The following is a 5,000-nucleotide window of genomic DNA, read 5'->3' as shown; positions in this document are numbered from 1 at the left end:
GGTGTCCATAATGATTTTTAAGTAGTGGGAAATGCAAAAGGAAAGAATAAAAAATAAGTTTGTAATGTTCGCTTCGCCAGTAGTTTGTTTGCTCTTGTAGTAATTACCTGACGAAAAAATCTGATGCATTATAGTCTAATCTCCCTCCCTCTCCTCCTCCTCTCTCTCTCTCTCTCTCTCTCTCTCTCTCTCTCTCTCTCTCTCTCTCTCTCTCTCCTTGTCTTGTTCCTGCTCCTCCTCCTGTCGTTGGTGGTGAAATGTGCAAGGCTGTTGTGTCTGTGTGTGTGTGTGTGTGTGTGTGTGTGTGTGTGTGTGTGTGTGTGTGTGTGTGTGTGTGTGTGTGTGTGTGTGTGTGTGTGTGTGTGTGTGTGTGTGTGTGTGTGTGTGTGTGTGTGTGTGTGCTTGTGTGTGTGTGTGTGTGTGTGTGTGTGTGTGTGTGTGTACATGCTCTTACTACCTTGTGTGTGTGTGTGTGTGTGAGAGAGAGATAACATAACAGAACACAAACGAAGAACAAACAGGAGCAGAAAAATTGATCACTAGAAAACTGTTTATGATAGGAAGCTACTGTCGAGAGAGAGAGAGAGAGAGAGAGAGAGAGAGAGAGAGAGAGAGAGAGAGAGAGATTCAGACGTGCACTTCCTAACATCTGTCTTCTTACTCGAGCCATCCAACCTCCTCTTCTCCAGATCTCGCGCCCTTCCCCTCCTCCTCCTCCTCCCCCTTCCCTTGCCTTACGCTCCTCGACCACCTGTCCAGTAAGGCCTGAGTTACAGCGGCAGGGGCTGAAGGAGGCGCAGAGGCAGGCAGGAGAGAGGAAACAGTGCAGTGAGGAACATAGAAGGTTGAAATGTTGTGTGTCAGAGGTACTTAGATGTGAAATGAACTATATTCTCTCTCTCTCTCTCTCTCTCTCTCTCTCTCTCTCTCTCTCTCTCTCTCTCTCTCTCTCCCGTCGCACCGAGTCACCGCCACTCCACTTGGTTCGTTCGTTCGTTCGTCCGTTCGTTCTTTCTTTCGTTCTTCAGGTTTTTCTTGCTCATTATAACAACTTTTCCCGAGCCACACCTGCTCTGAAATACACCTGTTCCATTAATCACTCACTCCCACGCCATCTCTCTCTCATCCTACACCTGTCCCCTTGCACACACCTGACGAGCTGCACATCACACCTGCACCACATACCACACACTGCTCCCGACGCCACATCTGGTCCATACCTGTGCTGAGGGTGACGGAACGCACTATACCTGAAGCCCACACCTGTCGCCCCACACCTGTCAGTCCCAGCCATGCAGCAGTGACCTCAATGAGATGAATCAGGTTCTTAATTGTCACTCTGGTAACTAGAACCGGTTCCCTCTGTAGGTGAACCAGCAGTAGTAATGGTAGCAGTAGTAGTGGTAGTGATGGTGGTGGTGGTGGTGGTGGTGGTGGTGGTGGTATTATTATTATTATTATTATTAGTAGTAGTAGTAGTAGTAGTAGTAGTAGTAGGAGGAGGAGGAGGAGGAGGAGGAGGAGGAGGAGGAGGAGGAGGAGGAGGAGGAGGAGGAGGAGGAGGAGGAGGAGGAGGAGGAGGAGGACAAGGACAAGGACGAGGACGAGGAGGAGGTGGAGGAGTTGTAGCAGTAGTAGTAACAGTGGTGGTGGTAGTAGTAGTAGTAGTAGTAGTAGTAGTAGTAGTAGTAGTAGTAGTAGTAGTAGTAGTAGTAGTAGTCGTGGTGGTGGTACTGGTGATGGTGTCTATACCTTGCAGCTTCACACACACACACACACACACACACACACACACACACACACACACGTATCCACTCACAATTCCACATAACGTCCACCTTCTGTTCCACTCACCCTCCTTCTCTCCACCTCTTTTTTCTTTTTCTTCTTCCTTTTCTTTCCTAATTTATTTTTGTCATATCTTCCTCATTCCTCTCTCCTTTTTTTTTTCTTTTTTCTTGAAGTTTTATTACCTCGGTCATTTCTTCCCTGTTTTTTTTTCTCTTTTTGGTTCGTTTCTCTCTAAACTTTCTCTCTCTCCCTTCTTTATTTTTTTCTATTTCTTCACATTTGTACTTATCATATCATCTTTATCACTAACAACCTTTCTATTTCAACACTTTTGCCTTGTCATCCTTCTCCTCCCCCTCCTCTCTTTCTTATCTCCTCTTAATCATTTTCTTCTTCCTTCTCTCTTTTGTATCTCCTTTCATCTTTCCTCTATTTTGGTTAATTTTCCTTTTCCTTTCTTTACATATCTTTTTTCTCTTTCATAGTTTAATTTTCTTCTTCCTCCTCTATTTCTATATCTATCTCACTCTGTCTTTTTTCCCTCCTCCTTCCCTTCCTCTCCTCCAATCTCTGTCTACCTTTCTATATTCTCCCTCTTTCCTCTCCTCTCAGCACCAAAAACGTATCTTTTTTTCTTAGTTTGATTTCTTTATTTTTCCTCTATTTCTTTTCCTTATTTCTACATCCCTCTGTCTTTTTCCTCCCTCCTCCTCCTCTCCTCCAATATTCTCTCTCTCTCCTTTCTATATTTTCCCTCTTTTCTTTCGTCCCAGTACCAAAACGATTACAAAAACATCATACTCTCTATTCCAGGCATTCTACACATCCTAGTACGCATCCTACACGTCCTGGCACCGGTAATTTCCTGGGCGTGGTCGTGGCGGGGTGGGGCTGGGCAGTGGAGGCGGTGAAGGCGATGGAGGCGGTGGAGGCGGTTGGGTGGCGCTAGTGGACTGATGAATGGAGGGGAGAGGGTCAGCAATGAGGGTCTAGCTGAGTTCTAACAAGAGATCGTTCCAGTCTTATCTACCCAGACAGTGACCATTTATCTGATGGGTGTGTGAGTGAAGGTTCTGTGTGGTGTCCTTGCTTGTCTGTTTAGTTACTCTCTCTCTCTCTCTCTCTCTCTCTCTCTCTCTCTCTCTCTCTCTCTCTCTCTCTCTCTCTACTGGTTTACTTTTTTTCCTTCTTTCTGTTTGTGATTCTTCTTGTGTTCCAGTTTCAAGGTTTTAGTTTTTTTTGGGTTTGTTTGTTATTGTTTTTATCTTTCCGGGGGCGTTCTTGTTTGTTGTGGTTTATTTGTCTTGATCTTCTCTCTCTCTCTCTCTCTCTCTCTCTCTCTCTCTCTCTCTCTCTCTCTCTCTCTCTCTCTCTCTCTCCTTTTTTCGTTTCCTTATGCCTTTCCTGTCTGCCTTTTCCATTTCCTTCCTCTGTTAACTGCTCTCTCTCTCTCTCTCTCTCTCTCTCTCTCTCTCTCTCTCTCTCTCTCTCTCTCTCTCTCTCTAATTCACTCCAAACTGTTTCTCTCTCCCACTCCTTTCCTCCCTGTCTCCTTTGTCTTACTCCTTCACTGGCTGCCTTACTGCTCCCTTTCTCTCCTTTCTTTTCCTCCTCCCTCCCTCCTTTCTCTCCCTTTGAAATGCAGTGTCTGTCCTCCATCCCTCCACCCCTCCACCCCTTCACCATGACGAAAGACGGAGACAAAAACTGGCACACAATTTAAGACACATATATTTCCTTAAGGTAAAGGTGTAATTTACGATTCAAGAGGGGAAGTTATCTATTAAATTTTCCGTTGAGACAATCACGTGGAGGCAACACTCGAAATAATATTATAATAGAAACGCAGGAAGGATTTGAGAGGAGCATACAAAAGTGAGAGACGCGAGAGAGGGATGGAGAGAGAGAGAGAGAGAGAGAGAGAGAGAGAGAGGGGGGGAAGGGAAGGGAGAGATAGAATAAAAAAAAGAGGATAAATAAATAATGTAAATAAAGCATCAATGTGATATAGTACAGGTAAAAAGTGAGCCCAGTGATAGGAATACTAAGGAATAAGTTAGGAGGACATCTTTATACACACACACACACACACACACACACACACACACACACACACACACACACACACAAACACAAACACACACACACACACGTACTTACAGACTGAAAGATATTCGGTATTTCCATAAAGCCCTGCGCTCATTCACCTCCACGCTTCGCTCACCTCAGCACAACCCCCCACTTCCCCAACTCTTACCCCTGCTGTATCTATTCCCCCCCTCCTGCTTCCCTCACTCAATCCTCTGCAAAAAAGCGTAGATGCCAAGGCGCGCTCGCAAATAACAGACCATCCCTCGTCTCGTCACACATCGACTAAAATCCAGCTTGAATTTGTAACACGAGAGGACCGGAGTCTACCTGAAGGATGCTGCGAGGTGCTTAGCAAGGTGATCCCGGCGCCCTCGCTCACCCCTGCCACCCCTGCCACCTCCACCACCACCGGCACCACCAGCAGTCCCCTTTATCGCATTCAAGCACCGAGCTCTATGTATGTTTATGTATACATGTGGCAGTGAAAGCTTACATGTTTGCCTTTGTCTCTAGCAGCGGGCGAGGTCGGGGGAGGTTTGCATGTTAGCGAGGAGAGGGAGTGGGAGTGGTGGGGGGAGGGGTGGGAGCATGGGTGGAGGGGAGGGTGGGAGTAAGGAACGAGTGGCTAAGGAAATCGTCTATCAGGAATTATTATTGTTGTTAGTTTGTTTACGAGCAGGGCTGCGGCGCAATTATTGTATACAGCATTAAGGCGGGCGCGGCCTCCATAATTCCGGCCCAGGACGAGGCGGAGGTGCGGGCGTGAGTTGACTGGAGTCCGTGGGCGTCTTTCGCAATATTATCATATGCTGTGTCTTGCTGGCTGAAACGTGTGTGTGTGTGTGTGTGTGTGTGTGTGTGTGTGTGTGTGTGTGTGTGTGTGTGTGTATGTATGTGGATGGGCGGCGGGGTAGTGCAGGCTGGGATTAGCGGGGCATGGGCGGGGAGGGGCAGGGCGTGGGGGGGATGAAGAAGCGATGCGGCTCCGCCATTCAGCCAGTGAGTCATTTGCCCCGCAGGTCCCGCCCGCCCCGTCCCCGTGTGCCGCCCACCCTCGCAGCCGCCCACTAAACTCCCCAAGCATATACACGCAAATATTTCTCCTCAGCGCCGAGGTT

General features: G+C 47.5%; 1 protein-coding gene and 1 long non-coding RNA gene across 5 annotated transcripts in view; one reads left to right on the top strand and one right to left on the bottom strand.

Moving 5' to 3' along the window:
- The window catches only part of LOC123506943 (serum response factor-like), a 265,489-nt gene that overhangs the window by 44,947 nt on the left and 215,542 nt on the right, over nucleotides 1-5,000 (bottom strand). The window lies entirely within an intron of this gene.
- Nucleotides 4,962-5,000, top strand: part of LOC123506946 — a 10,837-nt gene continuing 10,798 nt past the window's right edge. Inside the window, exon 1 of the long non-coding RNA XR_006675556.1 lies at nucleotides 4,962-5,000. This exon is cut by the window's right edge and continues 1,231 nt beyond it. This is a non-coding gene — a long non-coding RNA (uncharacterized LOC123506946).

The sequence above is a fragment of the Portunus trituberculatus genome, chromosome 21 (genome assembly GCF_017591435.1).
Source record: "Portunus trituberculatus isolate SZX2019 chromosome 21, ASM1759143v1, whole genome shotgun sequence".
Taxonomy (NCBI): domain Eukaryota; kingdom Metazoa; phylum Arthropoda; class Malacostraca; order Decapoda; family Portunidae; genus Portunus; species Portunus trituberculatus.
The sequence above is the reverse complement of the archived record's forward strand: the minus strand, read 5'-3'. Positions and strand labels throughout refer to the sequence as shown.